This window comes from Sinohyriopsis cumingii, chromosome 8 (genome assembly GCF_028554795.1).
Source record: "Sinohyriopsis cumingii isolate HCF-2022 chromosome 8, ASM2855479v2, whole genome shotgun sequence".
NCBI classification, from domain to species: Eukaryota; Metazoa; Mollusca; class Bivalvia; order Unionida; family Unionidae; genus Sinohyriopsis; species Sinohyriopsis cumingii.
In genome coordinates, this window is record NC_142968.1 from 108162810 (window position 1) to 108186550 (window position 23741).

Sequence of the window (23741 nt, forward strand, 5' to 3'; positions counted from 1 at the left end):
AGCTCATCAACCTTATCATCTCCTTACTGCGGAATGATAAATCTGTCTTGAACGACTTGTTGTTATTATATATATATATATATATATATATATATATATATATATATATATATATATATATATATATATATATATATATATATATATGTGTGTGTGTGTGTGTGTGTGTGTGTGGATATTTCTATATTTCGTGCTTTCGTTAGAATATGGCTTCTTGCGGTTGTTCTATTTTGTTATAGAAGGTAATTTGGAGTTTATATGCGATAATGTCATTATTTAATCGGAAGCATTGTTAATTTTTGTGGCGGTTTCTTTAATAGTTTATACTACTGAAGAAGCATTACATCGATAGGTTTTGGCTATACTCGTCATAATGTACAACATAAAATTATCTTCCCTTTTTAAAAGCATATTTATGAAGTACATATTCCAGTTGTAACTACAATTACCGCTATAGTCAAAGCTGGATTTTCGAAGTTTCATTTATATGGATAGTTTTGCATGCATGAACCAATAGTGATGTCAACAGCATTCTATAGCGGGCAATATATATGCTGAAAAGTATATTCTCCTTATGAGTTTACAGCTTTCTTAACTTCTGTTTTAAAATAAAGGGTTGGAAGCAATCACGTTATATACATTAGGAATTTAGTATCGCCAAGTGCTGGTTTTTGACATTCCAACTCGGATAATATGGTTAAACATTCTTCAACTGATTGTCTCTGTAACCATGCCTCTTCTGTAATCTGGCCGCCTCTGTAACCCATCCTTCTCTGTTTACTAACCGCAACTGTAACAGGCGGCCTTTGTGACCCATCCAACTTTAGACTGGCGTTTTCTGTAACCTGGCCGCCTCTGTAGCCTGTCCTTTTCTGTAGACGGGCCTCTCCTGTAACCCATCCTCCTCTGAAGACTGGCTTCTTCTTTAACCTGGCCGTCTCTGTAACTCATCCTCCTTTGTGAACTTGCCATACATTGTGGTTCCAAGTTTAATAATCAAACCTACCATCAACTGCAGTCAATGAAAACTAATCAAATGGAGTCAATGAAAACTAATCAAATGGGATGAAATAAATAAACAAGCAAAGAAAGAAAGACCTCTACAAAATGACCAAACTTTCTGGTGGTAACACTATCGGATTATGTAAGTTCCAATTCATGTATACATCATTACCAACACACTTTATTAGCATATTAAATTCGGCTGTAAATACGTACGATACCTCTCATAAAATTTTTAAGATATACAGTGTATAAGATATCATATATAATGTATAAAACTTTTTGTATGCTTGATAAGATATAAAATCTAAAATTTTATCAACCTATTAATATATCGTCTGAACTTCATATAGTACTATATAAACTTCATAATATATCAGAAATAAAACTGTATATTATATATATTAACAAATATATCAGATATCTCATAAAGCATACAATGTCTTACAAAATGTATAAAATGTATATTATCTATATAAGATGTGGAATAATGTTTATAACATATTTCGCAAAGTTTATAAGATGTATAGCTTTGGAAATTAATAATAATTTTGCTTGCCATGCATTTGGTCGCGTGAAAGCTTGATCAAAGTCTTATTCTGTAAGTGTCATCAGTGAAGAAACCCAACAGACTTTTTAAAATGTGACAAAATCGTATCGGTCATGTGTGAATAAGTCTAGATTCCATTGGTAACAGCTTTCATAAGTGCATCAATTTCCTGCCATGACAACTTGATCACGATAACGAGTCATGGTTGTTAATAAGTGATTGTGCTATCAGGTGCAAGCCACAAGTTACATAAAACACTGGAATAATTCCAGACTCATTTGGTTACTTGGCAAGTCGTCTTCGTTTTATCTTGACTGATAGGACACAACTGAGGTCCTTAGCTGGGCAATTCGTGTGTTTGGAAATGAAGACGAAAATAGGATCGTCATATCAGAAGAAAAAGAAGTTTAAAGCCTGATTGGTGCCTATTAGGGTCAGATGTAAACACTTTGGCTGACATTATCTTACAATTATTTTATTTTGACGATGATGATGGTGATAACGACAACGACGATGATAATAAGAAAAAGGAGGATGAGGAAAAGAATAACAATAATGGTTTCTAAATGGATGAAAAAAATGTGTTTTTGCTTTTAGAAGGAACAGGAGAGAAAGAATGAAAAAATAACGAAGACCAGGTAACGGTATTTTAAAGATCAACAGGTTGAAGGGGAAAAAAATCAATAACAGAAATAAGGAAACGTGAAATGAACATGTTAGGAATTATACGAGTATTACTGAACCATTTAAATGACCAATCACGAGATTACAAATTTTAAAAAATACTATTCATAGGAAGAATATTTTAAAAATTAAAGGTTTTGCTTTAAGGTGAAAATGTAACAAAACTGAAAAAATGTTACATTAAAAAGCATTTAATCTGTGTACACATTATATTGATAGAACTAAATGGTTGTCTTATCATGAGCGACCTATTTTGCCTCAAAGTTACGTGAGCTTAAAACTCCAGGAGTAGTATATGGGGTCACCTTAGCGCCAATGGAAATCCGTCAAAAAGGTCGTGGGTCACTTTGGCATCAAGGGGAATTTAACATGGAGAAATTTAGCATGGAGTGAATGGGGAATTGAACATAGCGACAAGGGATTGGGCCACTTTAACCTCAATGGAAATCCCAGTTGTTGTTGTTGTGGGGTTTAACGCCATTTTTCAGCACGATGGGCTATACATGGCGGCCAGTATTAATGGTGGAGGAAGAACCCGGAAAACCCCGGAAAGAACCACCGACCCACGAGAAGCTACTGGCAAGCTTTCTCACATGCCCACATTGGCTGAATCTTAGACTCGAACCGCCGCAGACAGAGGTGAGATGGCAGTGATCCGTAACGAAGGGAAATCCCAGTCAAAAAGGACGTGGGACGATAGAGCCTCAAACAGGAATTTAACATGGTGGGGCTGTCTAGCCGCAAACGAGAATTGAACATGGGGCTTTTTGGACTGTCTGTCTTCAAGGGGAAATGGAACATGGTGGAACTGTCTAGCCTCAATGAAAATCACAGTCAGAAGGGTCGTGGGACGATATATCCTCAGATGGGAATTTAACATGAGTAATTTTATATCCACTCTAGGTCAAATTTCAGCAACGATGTACCTTCGTCTCCTCTGTCAGCGGATTAAAGACATAAAAAACGCTATGCTCACGATTTTTGAGAAAATAAATCATATTCCTATCGATTTCATGCAAGTATATCTCGATGAAAGGTCGTTCATATTTGCTGGGCCGGCTAGTAAGCGGCTACCCGATGCCGACAACAAATGGTGTCGGCGAATTCCAACTTTTCGATAGGGAATGGACTCTGACCCTACACCCTACTCTGTCGCAGGGATTTGAGCCAAGACTTCAGCTATTGTGCGAGGCGATAGGTCACGTTTATGCCTCTTGTTTTCTTTTCTTCACGAAATGATCCAATCGTTTCATCGTGATTGCAAAATGTTAAATGACTACGTTTCAAACGTCATGGGCCCCTATATATCAATGCAGTGTCAGTGTCTTCCCTATATAAAGGGTCAGTGTATTCCATCAGAGTTGGATCATAATTTGTACCAGAGAATATACCAGAAAGAAAAACGTAAGTGTCTCTTAGTTTTGATTTTTATAACGAGGACCTACACTTAGGCATCCACACACGTCCATAATTGGGGAAAAGGATTTGAGGTTTACTTGATATTGGCAAACTTGGAGTAGTCTCTTTTCGAGAGAGATGGGTGGTCCTGAACAGGAGCATTGGGTATTGTTTTTTTTTTATATAAAAAAATTATTTAAAAAAGCTCAGGAACGGGAAGTAATGAGCTTTAACTGTCTTATGCTTTTGCCTCGGTCAAATCCTACTTCTGGGCCTGTTGCTGTTGATGATTAGGTAGAAATCACTAGAGTTAGTATCTCAGGCGTAGTAGTTGTATTGACGGGTTGGACTGTTTGGCTTGGGTATATATTTTTCTCTTGGGTCGTATTAAACAAGTCTGATACATTTGTTTCAGACTCCTTAACATTGCCAAAATGTCTAAGAGTACCATTACCGTTTGACTTTCACCGTCCTCCTTTTCTCCTAGATCTTGTTTCTTCTCTGCTTCTTCTTCCTGTCGTTTTCTTCTTACCTCTTCTTCTTCTCGCTGTTGCTGCTGCTGAATAAGAAAGGCTTGTTCTGCATCTTCCTGCTATTGCGAAATTTCTCCAATTCTTCTTTCTGCCTCTGTTCAAAATCCTTGACGTACGGTAGGGAAGGAGACAGCGAAAAAGGTACTGGTACTTGAGCAAATTCTGATGAAGAGAGAAAATCCGCTAAATTCCAATCAAAATCGGTCTCTTCTGGAAATATAATTCTGTGTGTTTTAGTAGCCACTGCTATGCTATCACTCCTGGTCTCTACTGCCGGTGCACCCCAATTCATCGTCTTCGTAGTTTCCGTCATGTTCTAACTCTGTCGCATTGATTCACTGTACACAGACGCTAGCGCCCCTATATAGGTAATGTGACGCTACATGTAGCTCTCTTCGGATTGGAAGACAAACTCCGCACTGTGACTGAATTTTATGACTCGTGTTAGGATTGGTAAAAGAACTAAATCTGTTTCCGTTATTAATAACCGCAGTTTACTTCATTTCATTCACCTGTTCTCGTCAGAAGACGTGCACTAACGTAGAATCGTCTATGAGGCAGTTGAAATTTCGATGTCGTATGTGGAGAAATCCAGCATCACGTGTTGGATCAAATTGCATGTCCTTAAAGTTCCATTTTCTATATCGAGATTTTAGATTGTATAAGTTGAATTATACAGTGGTGGTTTAAAGCTCTATTTCCGATGTCGATGTTTTACAGAGTATATTTTGAATTACACAACGGTGGTTTAAATTCCAAAATCATATGTCGAGAATCTCTAATTCATACGTTGTATGCAACTTGTTTGTGATGAAAAATCCATTTCATATGGCGAGTATTTAGATTTCATTAGTTGAATGTTACATCAACGAGAAGCAGCCTCTTTGTTTAAAAATAACGCGGCCCTTTCACGAGAGCGACTTCTAGCGAAGAAATTCATAGTAATTCTCGACCTGTGAATGGTAACTTTCAAACTGTAAATGCATGAAATGTAATGGTGCCTCATAATTGAATACACAAATGATGTATCTTAAAACTCGATATTATTTTGAATTGTTAAAATGGACATTGTGTAATGTTACTTTTAACTCAACACATCATTTCACCATATAAAAATAACAATTCTGGCAAGCATAATCTAATATCCAATCACCGCTGCGTAATTCAATAGATACAATCTATAAACTCAACATATGAAATGGAATTTTCAGTACAATCAGGGTGATTCAACATGTTAAATTGAAACTCTCGACATATGAATTTAAAATTTCAACAACCGCCGTGTAATTCAGAAGAAACAATCTAATATCTCGACATTGGACATCAAATTTTCAACCAGCGCTGTGTAATTCAACAGATGAAATCTAAATACTCAATATATGAAATGGAACTTTCAACATAAACACTTTGAACCAATACGTAAATTAGGAATTCTCGACGTATGACACTGCAATTTCAACCACTGCCGTGTAATTCAAAAGACGCAATCCAAAACCTCGACATAGAAAATATAACTTAACAACTACTACTGTTTAATTCAACAGATACAATCTAAACTCTCGACCTAGAAAATGATACTTTAAGGACAAGCATTTTTGATACAACACGTGAATACACAAATATTCTAAAGCATAACGGATCGCATAGACAAGCTGAACTGACTATTCAAATCTATAGATAACTTAGTATAGTTAACTAAGAGATCTCCTCCTGCTCGGTTCAGCTGAAGCTAGGAGTGTGCGTGTATGTGTGTTTTTGTGTGTGTGTGTGCGCGCGCGCGTACGTTTGTGTGTGTATCTGGTGTTTTTTTTTCTTAACAAAAACCACTTGTCCATAAACTAAAAAAATAGTGTTTGTGTGTGCATATTTTTGTTTGTGTGCGTGCGTGTACGTTTGTGTGTGTACGTGTATGTGTGCGCACGTACGTTTCTGTGTATGTATCTGTGCGAACGTACGTTTGTGTTTGCTTTTTATTTTAACAAAAAACTCTTATCCTTAAACTACAAAAAATAGTGTTTGTGTGCGTGTTTTTTGTTTGTGTATCTGTGCGCGTACGTTTGTGTGTGCATTTTGTTTGTCTGCGCATGTACGTTTGTATGTGTATTCATGAGCGTTTGTTTTCTTCGCTTAGCAATAAAATTTATCCCTTAACAAAAAATGTGTGTGTGTGTGTGTGTGTGTTTGTGTGTATCTGTGTGCATTAGCGGACGACTGAATGTATGTGTATGTGTATTTTTTCTTCTCTTAAAAAATCTCTAAACAGAAAAGTGCTTCTTTGTGTGTGTGTGTGTGTGTGTGTGCATTAGCGTGCGTTTGTATGTGTGCTTGTGTGGATGTGTGTTTATATGTGTGTGTTTTATGTGTTTGTGTGCATTAGCGTACGTTTGTATGTGTGTGTGTTTGCGTGTATGTGTGTTTGTTTTCTTCCCTTAGCAAAAAACGTACCCCTTAACAAAGAGTGCTTGTTTGTGCGTGTGTGTTTGTATGTGCTTGTGTGCGTTCACGTACGTTTGTATGTGTGTGTATGTGTTTTTGTTTTCTTCCCTTAGGTAAAAAAACATGTTCCTTAACAAAAAAGTGTTGGTATGTGTGTGTATTATGTGTTAGTGTCCGTTCGCGTACGTTTGTATGTGTGTGTATGTGTTTGTTTTCTTCCCTTAGCAAATAACTTATTCTTAACAAAAAAGTGTTTGTGTGTGTGTATGTTTCTATGAGTTTGTTTACATTAGCGTACGTTTGTGTGTGTGTGTTTGTGTGTATGTGTTTGTTTTCTTCCCTTAGCAAGCTTATTTCTTAACAAAAAATGTGTGTATGTATGTTTTTGTATGCACGCGTTCGTATGTGCGCATGTGTTTGTGTGTTTTTGTGTGCACGCGTTAGTCTGTGTGTGTATGTTTGCGTGCGTACGTTTGTATGTGTTTGTTTTTGCCTTTAACTAAAAATCCTTGTCCCTGCTCAATGTGTTTGTTTTCTGTTAATGTGGAGTAGTGTGACTATAACTGCTAACTCTTTTGCTGAGGTGATTGTAGGTAATGGTGTGTTTTGTAGATTTAAAAAAATTCCTTCTCTACACTGATAGCAAATAACGTGAATTTTGTTAGCATGAGTGTGTTGTTTTGTATAAAACTTTACTTTAGATTAGCACATGGATTGTTTGGTAGGTGAATTCTATGTCTATAAAGTTATATGTCCCACCCCGCCATGCATTATAGATTTTTTTTCAGGCTGTCCCTGTTTGGCCCGATTGAGGTCAGCCCCTTGCAACTTTGTTGCCAATGTCCAGTACCGTGACGTCACCCAACTTGTTCCATTCCTATTGTCCCTAGACAGATCCAATATTTTTTTGTCGCTATACAAGTAAAACCTTCTGTCCGTATAATTCTTGTCCATGAATCGTCCCAGGGTGTTTCGTAATAGTAATACCCATTGTCCGTGAATCGCCGTAGAAAAGCTATAACGCTTGGCGGGAAGGGAAATATAACTTGATATAACGCTTGGCGGGGCGGGACATATAACTTGATATAACGCTTGGTGGGGCTGGATATGTAACTTGATATAACGCTTGGAGGGGCGGGACATAGAACTTGATATCATGCCTGGCGGGGCGGGACGTATAACTTTATATAACGCCTGGCGGAGCGAGACATATAACTTTATATAGCGCCTGGCGGAGCGGAACATATAACTTCATATAACGCTTGGTGGGGCGGGACATATAACTTGATATAACGCTTGGCGGGGCGGGACATATAACTTTATACCATGTCTGGCGGGGCAGGACTTATAACTTTGCATAACGCCTGGCGGAGCGAGACATATAACTTTATATAGCGCCTGGCGGAGCGGGGGCATACAACTTCATATAACGCCTGGCGGACATTGTTATCAATGTCCAGTATCATGACGTCATCATTCATATTGTCCCTATACAAACCCAACCTATGTTAAATTCCCATTGTCCCTAGAGTGGATATAAAATTCCCCATGTTAAATTCCCGTTTGAAGCTATATTGTGCCACGACCTTTTTGATTGGGATTTCCATTGAGGCTAGACAGTTCCACCATGTTCCATTTCCCCATGAGGCCAGACAGTAGCAAAAGTCTCATGTTCAATTCTCGTTTGAGGCTAGACAGACCCACCATGTTAAATTCCCGTTTGAGGCTCTATCGTCCCACATCCTTTTTGACTGGGATTTCCATTGAGGCTATAATGGCACAATCCCTTTTCGCTATTTCCAATTCCCCATTCACTCCATGTTAAATTTCTCCATGTTATATTCTCCTTGATGCCAAAGTGACCCACGATCTTTTTGACTGGGATTTTTCCATTGACCCTAATGTGACCCCATATACTACTTCCAGGTGTAATTGTTTTACAAATAGTACTGGATGCAACAAGTCGATTTCAAATAAACCAAGATTGACAGGAGAATGCTGTCTAGTCGTAACAACTGCCAGAATACAAGGACAAAATTTGAACCCGAAGATAAAGAGCAGGCGATTAAAAATATCATGCACAACAAATATCCACGATGTTGTCAAGTGTATACGGGTATGTTTTTATGCCTCATTTATTATCTGTCGCTCCGTATTTAAAGAGGGGCATGAAATAGTCATGAAAGTGTAGACTCTTTATTATACTATCTTGAGGGCACTGGCTGGATACAAGAGGCGGTCGAGTCTGTATTTCTGGATGTTATGAACGGTTATCTGTATTTCTATATTGTTTTAGTGATTATCTGTATTATAGATGATATGAATGGTTATCTTTATTCTAGATGGCATGAATGATTATGGTAAGCTTCTGTTTGGATTGTCGGTTGGAATTTTATTCAAACTCCATAGAGCAGACAGCACAGGTTACGATGTGATACTGTTTGCCAAGCTTTTTATATTCATCGTTCCCAGGATTATGCTTGCTGTTAGCAAAGAAAAAAAAAATAATTCTTGCACGATTAAAACAAATATTCAGGTTTTTTCCCCTCCTGCAACAGGTAATCAACAAAAATCGACATTAAATTTGTTTTCGTTTTTTCGCGGGTGGGGTGGGGCAATAGTAGACAGTGGCAAAAATGATCATAGTTCCAGACTTGGGACCGGACGGGTGCAGGTTTGAGTCCTACCCATACTAGGACGGCTTGGTTGCCGTGGTGAGACTCTGAACAACGGTTTACGTTAATATACCTTTGCGACATATCAGTCGACCCTGCTTGGCGCCTAATTATCTAATTAGTTATGGCCAACATAAAAGCTTGTTGTGAACTCTTGCATGTTACATTTTGAGAGAAAATAATGTGAAAAAACGTTTCCGCAACCTAGACTAAATAATATAATATATACTAACTTGGAACCAATCAAATGACTCCTTTTAGTTTGCTTTAAATTTTGAACTTGTTTTTCTTTTTAGGGTCGGACTGTCCCAGCGGTATACTATGAGATTTCTCGAGGTCCCGAGGACCACTGGGAGCCTATTAGCACCCATAAACCCAGAAAATGACAACGATTTCCCGGGGAGTGGGTTTAGGTCGCCAGTCCGACCCTTCTAATTTAGTTAGTGTCATACTTATTTACAGTTTCGTAATTGTTGATGCCTTAGAAAAGATTTTCTCATTTAAAAAAGAGTCGATTTTCTCAATGGCAAATATTGGATAACCAAATGACTCTTTCTAGCAGCAATGCCACATTTTAAAATAATTTTAAGTGAATATAGAGACAAATATGATTCCAGCATACCTTGGGATTGTTCGGCTTTACCAATAAATGCAAGATATACTTTTACCCTCAAACTTTCAAATTTCGCAGGAAAAGACTATTATTTCAAGGGGATTTTAATTATGACGAATTTGTTTTTCTTTTTTATATAAAAAAACACCAAAAAGCGACCTGTGTCACCATCCTCTTGAATATACATAAGATTGTATTCCATGTAACAAAGGCGTAGACTAATCATCGGCCTTTTGAGGCTCCAAATGGTTTTAACGCTAATTAATAATATAAGAATTATTGAAAAATAATTACTATTCAGTTGACCGTAAAACCATCTTAGACGACCTGCGCATGGAATATGAACAAGTACCCTACCAACAAACAATGTGCAAATGACATATGTGACAGTCTTATAATGGACTTTGGATGCATGCCAAAATATCGCAACTGATATTTTAAAATGTATCTCTGATTTATCTCCCAAATGATAGGCTGATTAAGGACACAGTTACACCAGAATGTTTATATACTAACATACAAACATCGTTCATCGAATACAAATTTGCAATGAAGCTACGCTTACTTGATAAATTCCGAAAGAATTTATTCTTGCTTTGTGTACATTCATCTTTTACATTTAACAGTAAATACTTACAACTTTCTTACACACGTAAAATTCATTTCAATTCATTATACAACAAGGATGTGGCGCGTTTTTGTTATGATGGACTAGAAAAAGAATATATTTGACTTATTTTTTAAAAATATACCAAGCTTATCGGATCACTTGTATCACACATATTACAAATACCTAATTCTCTGAACGTTGGTAGTATTAAGATGGCTGATACTGGCCACCTACACATTTTGAGTCGTTGAAAATCTACACCTACCCACTTTCGGCAACTGGGGGCTACTTTATAACGATAGATACACCCTCGCAAAATAAAAGTATATCAGTAGAAAATGACCAATAAACAACAATTAACTTAAAGCATATCTCTGCTGCTTCGGTTAATTTAAAATTGAGTCTCACAAATAAATGGTAACTTTAACATGTGACAGTTGCAAACGAGAGAAGAAAATAGAAGAGATGGAAAAACAGGGAATAAAGTATAAATAATGTCAGCATTGGGCATGTAAACATAGTAATGATACTTATTTTTATTTATTGGAAATCTCTGATGATGAAAGGTTTACGTGCAGGTGTGGAAGGACGATACAGTATATATTGTCTGACAAACACTGCAAAACAAATGTACACCAAAGGTATATGGAAGCAATAAATAAATATAACTCTCAACGAGGTATGATATTCAAAGAGGAATTACACAAGCAAGTAGAAGGGAAAAATAAGCAAGCGAACAAACAAGAGAGCAAATGTGATGCAGTCTGTGATGTGGCTGAAGTACGAATATCTGTTACAGCTAAATAATGGAGGCCAAATTAAAAGCAATTAACAAGCAGTGCACCTTATCCCATTCCTGGTAATCGTTTTAAAGAACGAACAAACCAAGACACTGCACCCGAGTTTTGGACAGTTTACTGACGTGCTAAAGGGTACAAATGTCACTAGAGCTATAGAGCAGTAATGTGAGTACTTAAGAAAACTGTCGCCTGATGAAATGAACTCTGTTGAAGAAAGTGATCAAAAGATAGGAATAATTTTTGAATGACGAAACCAAGAGAGCAGAAAGCTACTTGATTTTAGTAGTAGTATTTCTGAGTCATACCCTCAGTGTACTGCGGGGTAGTATCGACAAATTAGAAGAAGAAAAAAAGAGAGAAAACGTCGGAGAAAATATTCCAGTGACTTAGTGATTCAATGTATTTTAGTCACTCCAAGTAGTGTGTTAAGATCCTTTGGTCTTAAAATAAGTAGCAGAAGCAAAACCATTACAATAAGTTTTGTAAAAGTGAACAAATAAGTTATACAATGAAAATGTAAGAGGAACTTACAGTATTATGAATTAAATCCAAAATAGTCCTACCCAAGTCCAAAAGAAACGAGTGTTCCAAATGAATTCCAGGTCCTCGAATGTGTTAATGTTTCAACAGCCTACGATGAAAGGAGATGTTCGCAACTCGGTGGTAAACAGCTTGGACAGAATGCTTATTTAAAAAAAAACAGACACAATAATCATCATTTACTACGGTGGCCGCGCTCTTTTAAATTGAATGGCTACAGCATTTCAACGGCGTGTAAATATTTGTAGCTTGCAGCATATGTGAGAACAAAAACAGCAGGTATCTCGAATGCTAAACTGAGAAAGATAATATAAATAGTATAAATACATAATGCTCTTGTACAGACACTGTTCAGTTTTTTTTTATGCGGATTTTGCATGCAGAAAGAAATGTAGAATAGCGCTTCTTGAACCCCCAGATACCGACATATCATTGTCCATTGTATCCGTTTGTTCATCATTGGGGTTTGATTTGCCATTACACTGGCGAAAACCTCCAAAGTGATAGAAGGTAGTAATCAGGGATACGACTGGAGCCTATTCGTCTCCAAGACGATTATTTTAGAGTCAATGGCTCTGTTTGTTAACAACAAATATAGGAATGGGATCCCTTTTTTTAAAACAAATGCATTACAAGAAAGAGAATTACTGATTTGGGAGCTAATAAGACTTTAACAAATATCATACTTGATTCAACACAAATGAGTTTCAAAAGAGTATCGATACTGTACAAGAAAGAAAACAACAAAACTGATCCTGAAATCATAAAGTTTATCACATGTGTAATTAATCGGGACATGCCTGGCCTTTTCTATCAAGTCGAGAAAAAATCGTGGGATGTAGTTTATTGCCATTGTGAACTATATTCTGAACTACTTTCGTTCACACAGAATAATAGGGCGAAAAGACACAAAGTGGCAATAGGAACAATCTCGGACTCCGATGTGGTAACATAGGCGCAGGACCGGCCCTAGGGCAAGGCGAACGAAGCAAAAGCCTTGAGCCCCGCGCCATCAGAAAAACAATTCCGCAATGCAATTTTTTTTTGGGGCTTGGGGCCCCGATCATCGCTTGCTACCTTGGGCCTCGCACATCCTAGGGTTGGGCCTGCATATATGGTGCACTCCACCAAAGGTGAATTACTTATAACATCAAAATTGTTGTGTTTTCCTACGACTACTTCCGATGTTATTTCACGACCTGACGGAAATGGCCGAGCGATGTTCCGATTAGAGGCTCATTTTGTGCAGGACCTCTGTACACACTAGTTAAATGAGAGTAACCTCTTTTCTTTATTGTTAAGGTTTTGAGTTACCTTTTTCTAAATACGAAATATGTTTACGGAATTCAATTTTTTTTTTCATCTTTCATGAATGTTATTTTAGCAGCGATTTTTGGTGGGTTTACGTTATAAAGCGTTGCGTAAAGCACTTGAAACGTTTAAATGTAGTCTATTTTGAACCGATAGTTATGAAACCAAGGCTTATAAATGTTACGTTTAAATTGGATTGTATGCATGGATAATATCTCTGTAAGTTTTTTTTAAAGATTCTACAGCATAAAGAACTACTTGCTAACTTATTAACGTCAAGACAATATCTTTTTGTTTTCAAATATTTGGTAATTTTATATCTCATCTTCGTCTCCATGGCTGTTATTCATCTAAATATAATATTACATAGAGTTATATCATTCGAAACACAACAAAAAAGTTATTTAAATGTATGCTAGATACATACAAACGACATATAATTATTAAATATGTTTATCTGAATGTAAAATGTAAGTTTCTCAGTTTTTAAAAAAAAAATGCAGACATAACGTAGCTTGTAATTTGATATCATTGATTCATTATAACGATTCAAACATGGAAATTTCATGAGTACAGAAATACTACCATACTGATAACTCATTATATTTGTACAAAACTATTCAAAATATGATAATGATTACCTTTTCTGAAGTATTAAAATGCAAGTACCCTTTGTTGTGTAAAACATACACACAAGCAAAAAATCATTGTTTAAAGTTTGGATATTTTTTAGCACCTGTACATATCACGGAAACTTTCGCTTATTGAAGATTTTCTTAATTTCCAACTAAATTTCAGGAAGAAATAGATATAATCTTCATTATATAAGAGCGTAAGCAATTTTCTAAGCACTAATATACGCGTAAGATTGTAAGAAATAGACATCGATAAAATAGTAGCAGAAATTTATGTTTCATCCAATTCAGTCTCTGTCACACAGAAACGGAAATTGGAACTATATTATCTCCACTTGCGTAGTAACTCTAATATTCTGGTCTGGTACCCTATCTACATAACTTGTGTGTAACAAATTTTTCACCTGCATGATAGAGTTTATTCTATTATCTTCTATCTGATACAACTGCCCCATTTACATTTTATTGGTGTGCCGTTGAAAAAGAAAACCAGACAAGGACCAAAATCTAGCTAAATAAATCTTATCATCAGGCACACACAAGTGATCAAACTATGTCATGTAAGAACCGTTGTGAACGGCTCCTGATGTCACATCCTTCACGTGTGACGTATCTTGACCTACATACAATATCTGACTGGGCAGAAGAATGTAGTCCAATGACCAAAGTCAGAAAAATCAACATTGATATCTCAGCTAAAACCAGGTCATTCCGCCAATCTGATTTGCATATTTGTGTTTTTATTGTGAGGGGTTTTCAAAACGAAAGTGAAGAAAGACTTTCTAGCATCATTGTTACTTAAATTCCGCAATTTTATAATATTTAGACCGATACTTACTAACTAACAAGCTAAAGGATATATATATATATATATATATATATATATATATATATATATATATATATATATATATATATATATATATATATATATATATATATATATATATATATATATAATATGCATTATGTAATATAAACTATTGATCATTGAAATGACTGAACTGTCCTACCTATGTATAGCTCATTAGTCTTCTCGATCATTCATCCCTTGATTGACAGTCATACCAATTAATCACATTCATATTGATACATGAAGTAAAATATACAACATACATACCAAATGTACAGTCTTACCTTAAACCAAATCTTACTCGGAAAATAAAATAAAGAAATAAACATTTCTTGCGGGGGTTTGGGTTGGTAAATTACTTTTACACGAGATTGCTAAATGGGTCTATTTCTTTTATATGCTACACACGTGGGCGGAGAACTTGGAAATCAATCATGTACCTCAGTTAAAATATATTTTTTTCTCCAAATGTTATTTTACTTTGCTATAAAAGTTTAGCTACAAGAGCGTTTACTATCAAACAGACTGTCATCACTATCATTCCTTCTACTACCACTGCTGCTGTTTTGATGATTACTATAATGATACTGATGATGATGGTGCTAACACCAGTATCACCATCACTGAATACATACTTATTTAGGAAGAAATAGTTTTTATTACTAAATATATCAACAACCCAATTGGTATCGGCATATTGAGACTGAACACGGTAAGATCTCTAGGTTTATTTCAAATCATGCAATATGTGTATTACAGATTTCTTGTGTTTGTCTGTCTATCTGCATGTCTGTGTATATAATATCTCGATCAAGACGACAATTACTATTTTGGTATAAAATCATTAAACACATATATCACTGTAACTCACTGTAGCTATTTATACACTATTAACTCACTGTAATTATTATACATTATTTTGCAAAACAAATCTTACACATATCGTGTGACATCAACGAATGTATAAAAGGAAGTAGCTAAATTACTAAAATAATAGCTAAGTGGGACTAAATTAGCTGCTTTCTGACGTAATTATGCACGTGAGCTGAATGAAAGCTGGTGACTATAGTACTTAAACAATAGCTAAGTGGGCCTGGAAAAGGCTTCTTTTCTGATGTCTTTATGCACTTGATGTCAGTGAATTAATCATTTAACGGATCTGTGTTGACTGAATACATACATGCATACATAGATAAATACATACAGTGTGAAAGAGATAGAGAGAGAGACACAGAGAGATGGGTGATTGCCAGATACGTGTACATGTCATATATTGAAAGACATACGTCTTTTGTATGCAGTTATAGTAATTTAATGCATGTATATCAAGAACTTGTTTTAATGCAGATGCTTTAAATAATGAAATACTCACTGAAAACAAACGGTACACACGCAAAAAATATCGGTTCACATACATGTAAGTACAAATACTGTAGGGGCCCCGAGTGGCCGAGTGGTCTAAAGCGCTCTTCGTTACGGATCACTGCCATCTCACCTCTGTCTGCGGCGGTTCGAGTCTAAGATTCAGCCAATGTGTGTATGTGAGAAAGCTTGCCAGTAGCTTCTCGTGGGTCGGTGGTTCTTTCCTGGGTTTTCCCAGGTTCTTCCTCCACCATTAATACTGGCCGCCATGTATAGCCAATCAAGCAGCAGAGGGGGCGAATCCGACATTTTGTCCAATCGTTATTTTGCTTAATTATTACTTTCTGCACTCAACGATCTAGTGTCGTCAGCGCCTGGTAAAAAAAAAACGACGACGTCGTTGGGGGGTCGACGCGTCGTCATTTGGTTTAATTAACATCTTCTGCGCGTCGATCCCCAGCGTCGTCAGCGTCCGGTAAGCACATCGACGACCGCGTCGATGTCATCGCCCCCTCTGCTGCTAAGTGGTTATTTACAATGAAAATTATTTACAACTAACCGAATATTTGGTCAAGTCCAATACGATATCGTGTCCGAGGATCATGTAAATTTATCGTTACGAATCCATGTGGGGTCGACTGAGCATGACTAAAAAAGTTTCGAAAACCATTAAAGTCCATGTCACCGCCGCACCATGTCTGCCAAATATTTCGTAGCGTGTGTGTATCAACGCCGTTGAATACAGCAAGAATATTACAGTTGTCTCTAATTACTTTTGGAATCTGAGTGTATCGTTGAGTGACATATATCACGTCAGTGTTTTTATGCCTGCCTCTGGAAAATATCCTAGCTGGGTTTTTTGATTGTCTAACATAACATCATCGTACACGACTAGATTGTTAACGTCGCCATCAATATCATCGATACCTGGTGCATCATTGATATCTGTAATAAACTCAATAACATTTTTTTTAGCGATCGCTGATGCATTCTCGTTAAAATCTTTCAACACCTCGTAGCATCGTTGATCATCTACGCTAGGGGCGATTAAATACAACTTATCCCACTTCATCCATCTCATTATTAAATTGAGTAACAATTGCGTCTTGCCCGATCCAGATGGTCCGATGATAATCATTCGGATCGAGTTTGGTAACGCTGCAACATGCTTAACTGGTTCTCTTGTTTTAGTCGCCGAAAAATCAATTATATTCATATCTCTATACATAAATTATGGATCTATATTGTGTGAAGTGTAGAGTACGTACTGGCACAAATGATATGACAACCGCTACAACAAGAAATAACAGATCGGCCCTTACTGGTAAGTGTGTACAATGCGGTACAAAGAAATTTAGATTTATTTCTATTAGACCCGGAGATGTTTTTAAAAAAAGCGAGGAGGTGACATCGCAGCCAAGTTATCAAAACTCCCCGGAACCCCGTGGGCAAAGTATCCAGGAGAAAAACACCTCCCAGGATATAGCTACTGTGGCCCCGGAACACGATTAGATATCAGACTCGATGATCAAAATCAACCCAAACCGGGTGAGTATCCAATAAACGCTATCGATAAGGCGTGTCATGCTCATGATGTTGCTTACAAAAGTAGCGATCTGCAACAGCGTCATATTGCGGATGTAAAATTAATTCACGCGTTAAATGCTATTCCTGATAAATCCGTCAAAGAAAAATTGGCCTCATGGTTGGTAAAATCGGCTATGAAAGGTAAATTAATGATTGGAAGCGGAGCTTCTCGCGCTGGTAATTGAAAACGTCAGCGTTTATAATAACAATATGGAATCCATCTATTATTCTCCGAGAGGATACTGGAAGGGGAAGGCCGCAATTGGTAAGCTTGCAAGCGCTGCAAAGGTAACAAAGGCCACTGCGGCTAATTGGTTATCCAAACAGGCTATATGGCAAATCTATCTACCACCGCCTAAACAAATCAACTTCTCGCGCTTTGATGTCAGCGTACCTAATGAAGTTCATCAGGCTGATATACTATTTTTGCCGCATGACAACGGTTACAAATACGCGCTAACCGTAGTTGATGTTGCGAGTCGATACAAACAAGCGGAGCCGTTAAAAACAAAGTCAGCAACTGAAGTAGCCGCTGCGTTTGAAAGAATTTATCGAAGAGGTCCTCTGCGCTGGCCAAATCTATTACAAGTTGATCCTGGTAGTGAATTTCGCGGCGCTGTTTTATCAACGCTGAAACATCATAGCGTCGCGGTACGACGAGGTCATACTGCGCTACATCGTGATCAGGCAATTGTTGAACGATTCAATCGGACTCTTGCTGAACGGTTATTTGGATATCAATACGCGAAGGAATTCATCCAAGAAAAACGATCTCGTGAATGGGTCAAAAGGTTGCCAGGCGTAATTGCCGCGTTAAATAACGAGATTACCCGAGCAATCAACATGAAGCCCAGCGACGCGATTAAATACGAGTATATACCCGGAAGATCAAAAATAGATAGCGTTTCCAAGCCGATTCTCGGCGATGTCACTGTTAGATATCTATATGAACCAGGAGAGCTTGAGGGCGGTAAAAAAAGAGCTACTGATCCTATTTGGAGTGTTACCACACATAACATATCAACGATAACACGATCAACTGGTAGACCACCGATCTATAGACTGGATTCAACTGCTCCTCAGCGCGGATTTACACGCGAGCAACTACAAGTGATACCTGACGATACTCAATTACCCCCGCGTGGTCTTAACTAGCGCCGTTGCGTCTATTACACTCAAGACATGTCAACCTCACATTGTTTTTGACATGACCGAGACTGTTATCGATCCTGTCCACGGTAAATTGGCGAGTGTCTTTATCCGAATAACGCCAGCGCATTACACAATTACAACTCGCGCAGTGATTATTCTGTTGTTGTCGTAGCGAGATTATTAATTCGGCATCAATATCAAAACGCCGCTGTTTTTTTTTTATCCTGTTGGCGGTAACCCGAGAGTTTTCTATCAATGACGCTTGCATCGATGGTGACTTCGTCGGTGACTCCGTCAGTGACTCCGTCAATAACAATTCTTCGAAGCTGATTTATTCTTCGTACTCGGGACACTGCAAGATAAACTAGATTTGACCATTCGATGCGATTATCAACTATCCAAACAATTGTGTCCGTGATGGTTAGTCCCTGCGAGGAATGTATTGTCGTTGCGTATCCTAGCGTCCACGGGGATTTATCAGCACGTAGCGCGTCCTCGACGACGCTGATATCAACGAGCACGATATCATTCAGCACGAGAATTTGTTTTTTTGTCCCTGACGCTGTCGGGGCCGGGATTTCAACTTCAATGTTCTGCCGCCGTGTATCCGCGGGTCTATAACATAACGGCACTGGACGCGTTGGAAACTTTTCCTTATGCAACGTAAACAACTTCCGCTGAAGTGTGTCTCTGACTATCTTTCTACTCGATACAATCAAATCATTTGGTCTCCATGTTTCCCAGAATTCATTTAACGGCGTTTCCGGAATCACCTCGCGAATTATTTCACATTGAATTCTATCCGGCTGTAATCTGATTAATTTTTTAACCTCGCGCAGTTGTTCATCAAGTGCTCGGTAATCAGTATCGGTTTCTTCATAATAGTCCACAAACCCGCTCAACCAATCATGTGGACCCTCGCCGACAAATGGTGGTGGTTGGCCATGGTCGCCACACATGATCACCGCTGTATTCGCGCGCAGCAGCCACTCAAGAAACATTTGTAAAGTATCTAACGAAACAGTACATATTTCGTCCCAGATGATAACCTCAGGAATAAATTTTTCACCCATTCGATCAGGAGTCCACTCACCGCCGCTGTATCGAAAAAAGCTGTGATAAGTAACGGCGTCAACATTTCGTTGTTTTATCTCTCGCGCTAGTCTATGGGTCGGTGTAAGCACGATTATACTTGCCCGCGTTCGAAATAATTCAATTGCCCGAGTCGTCTTTCCTGACCCGCCACAGCCGCTTAAATAAACCGTCTTGTGTCTACAAATTGGATCAGAACACGATGGTGCATTAGACCATTCTGACAATTTATCACCGCGTAAGTAGTTGTTCTCAACGGTGACATCTGCTGACGGGAAATAATCGCGTCGTATTTCATTTTTAATTCTCCATGTACCCCAACTCTCGTCCGGACTAGTAAACTCGGCTACGTTTTCCTTATACGCTACGTCAACATAAAACGAATCAACGGCTACTCTAACCGCGGTATCGGGGAATCTATTTATCATCGAGAATAAATTGATAGCGGCATAACCCAGCATAGACCCCCTCAAATGTGGATACGCCGGGCTGTCTCCGTCGCTGTAGGTAACAACTGTACCCAACTTTGTTCCATTGGACAAGAAAGCTGTTTTGCAGTTCACGTATCTATTTTTTGCCACTGCGTCCTTGATTACGAAATCATATTCTGCGTCATCTATAATCAGCCGTGAGCAATATCGTTTGTAGTCGCAGTTTTTTCCACCTTGTGTGAACTTACCAATTATTCTTCTACCGAGATCTTTTGCCTCGCGGTTTCGTTGGTTAAATATCCTCCTGGACCATTCGATGATATATTCCTCGTCGGCATCAATGTTTTTTCTGGACTCGTCAATTATGCTATCTAGACGCTCCGGTTCTGGTAACCAGACTTCAGTCTGCGCCCGGTATGATATAATCGCGTCACTGACAATCAACGAAACTAGCATGCTACAATCAATCATATACCGTAGCAGCGCTATTGGCAACCACTTCTTTTCAGCCATGTGTCTACCGATCCAAATATAGCAACAGCGATGGAGTCCTGCCGCGAATTCAAATGATACTATGCGAGCGAATCCGGTTAAATCAAAATCAGGCAGTGGTCCATTAATAGCAACACGAGTCATTTCATGACTGGGGTGTCCAAATCGTTTGAAATATTCAGCGGCGGATCCATACCCGAGAAAACTCGCTGGATAACAGGCAACCATATCAACCGAGATCATAGCGTCGCGGTTGTATTCAGTGTTCCATAGTCCACCGTGATAGTATTCCAAACAACTGGATTGTACATCCGGTAGAAATTCCTTGCGCGTTGGTCTCCACGCATTTTTCCTTGCTGCAACATGAGCTACAACCGATGGAATCGTAAAACAATTTGTTAGCAGTTCTTCATCATGCTCTTCAAATTCCATGGCGGTTTTTTTCATCCTGTTGTGAAATGCTTCAGTGCGATATAATTCGCCGTTTGGTCTTACAAACTGATCAAAGGTATCCATGTCGTTTTCAGCGCTGCGAAGTAACCACACTGATACAGGGTCATTTTTACACAAGTAGGCAATAGCATCAAATAGTTTCCTCTCCGCGAGAAAACCGTCCTCTCCTAAAAATTCCCCCGGGATATACTTTACTGTTCTATCCCGTGGAAATATTGTGATCGCGGGCGTCCATGCGTGTTCGTTATGATCAATAATTTTGATTGGGGCTCCATTTGATTTGTACTTTGATTCGTATAATACTTCACCGGTTATCGTTGTAACGGTTATTGGAAATCTCAACGACGTTTCTAATCTCGCTATGTCGCTGATGGTCGCTCCACGCTCTTTTACGGTTAGTTCCCACTGGTTGATTTTGCTACGTCGTAAATCAGTCAATTTGTTTCCTCGACACGCATTTGTAAAATGCTCTATTATTCGTTCTGCTACACAATTTATCCCCGTTGACTGTTTCATCGGTTTCAGTTTTCCGATATCAGGTTTCTTATTTAACGGGTATATTCCATAAACAACTGCTGTTTCAGGATACGCTCGTTCATAGTATGGTCTGTCAATTCCGGTTAACAACCCCGGCTTGGAGTCGCGGCTGACAGTGACTGTTTTCTTGTCGCTGAGAACTGGTTCAAATTTATCACGTATGATCCAATCGCCTGATTTCACCCGGACAATGAATTTTACTCTGAAGAAATACCTTTTACCGTCAAGTTGTGATATTATCATTGCTGCGCGGTTGTCGTTCATGGTAGCATCAACAACGCCATCAATTCGAAATGTTGACCAACTATGAGATGCACCATCACGTTTGAATTCATCGATACAATCGCGTATTTTATTTAACAGGGTTCTATCGTTTATTAACGCTTTTGGTGTGTCCTTGAGGACTCTATCGAGATTAAACCTAATATTTTTCCGGGGCTTAATTGCTGCTAATCTCTCGAACTCATCCATATAATTAAAACAAGTATTTAAATGAAAGAATATAGTATAATGAATAAATGCAAATGGTTGATGATTGGGTCGACAACCCCGTGCAATAAATCATGTAGAGGTGAATTCTGCGGATATCATTTACAAAGCGTTCGTAATGGCTCTCTTGGCCCCCTACCGTGCTTGGTTTGCCACGTCGGTGTAAGAGGAAAATCGCAGTTGTGTATCAATTGTGGCGGAAAGCGATACAGGGAACTAAAACGCTATTATGACAAGCGAATTAAAAACGCCGTCATTGACCCCACCGCAGACTTCGTCATCAAAACTCCTCAGGACTACATTGCAAGGTTTATAATTAAACCAAATAATAAATTAGACAAGTAGTATTATTATACAAATGGACCAAGAGTTCAGACCTCACCCTGTGTTTGTTAATTACGAGGCATCTCGCGACGGTATTGTTAGAAACCGCAGACTGAAGAAGCCGGTTGGTACCGTAAATAATCACGGATACTTGCGATTTAATGCTGGGAAAAAAATCTGTCTTATTCACAGGATGGTGTATGAAGCGTTTAACGGACTGATCAACGACGGTCTCGTTATTGATCACATTGATGGATGTCCTCAAAATAACAGACTGTGTAATCTAAGAGCTGTTACACCGAGTCAAAATTCCAAATTTGGAAAAACAGGAGGGATGAGAAAGGCAAAACCCGTAAAGTCATTTGATACAATAACGCACGAGGAAAAAATATTTCGCTCTATGAATGCGGCTGGTAAATACTTCGATATTTGTAGTAAATCAGTTCTAGATGTTGCGGAGAATATAACTAAAACAGCGATCTCAAAAAAGACGGGTCACAGAATTCGATTTTCATATATAACATCAAAGGGAGATAACTCGTTTTGTGATAGCGTCTCATGACAAGAGTTATGTCCCTTGAAGTCCAATTAATGTTGCGATTAATTAATCATTTTACGATGAAAACTAATGAAATACACGCTGTTATCTAACAGCTGTATTCTTTTTTTTAATGTTTTATTTGAGTATTTGGTTTCATTTAAATGCCGTGAAACACCATTAATAAGTATTTAAGGGTTTAACGATTCAAGGGAATTCAAATTAACACACACCTTGTGACTGACGCCGCTGTATTAGTCACTTTATATATAAGATGACTCGTTATAAGCCTGGGGCTTTCGAAAGCCAATTCAACCAATCAAAACTAACCCACGCTCTTAATCCGGGCGTGTGGTTGTCTTTTGTTTACAATCATGCAACCGGGTTAATTTAATTGGGTTGCTTTTGATTGGTTGAATTGGCCGTAGAGTTCCGCCCCGTCGTTTTATGTTTGTGCTGTCTTGTGCCGTCCCATCATCCATCAATCATTTCATTGTAAATATATTCATCCATGTAGTGATGTCCCTAAACATATCTTCTGGGAGGTCTACGATGACGTTTGTCACCCTAGGCCTCCCCCCCGGAGATGTATGTTTAGGGTTCCAAGATGTGAATGTCCTTAATTAAGTATATGTGTATGCCTG

The 23741-nt window shown here is 38.2% G+C and overlaps 1 protein-coding gene across 1 annotated transcript in view; it reads right to left on the minus strand.

Annotated features, from left to right (window-relative positions):
- LOC149794345 (uncharacterized) overlaps nt 1-23741 on the minus strand; it is a 96538-nt gene that overhangs the window by 11687 nt on the left and 61110 nt on the right. The gene's annotated exons all lie outside the window — the stretch shown is intronic.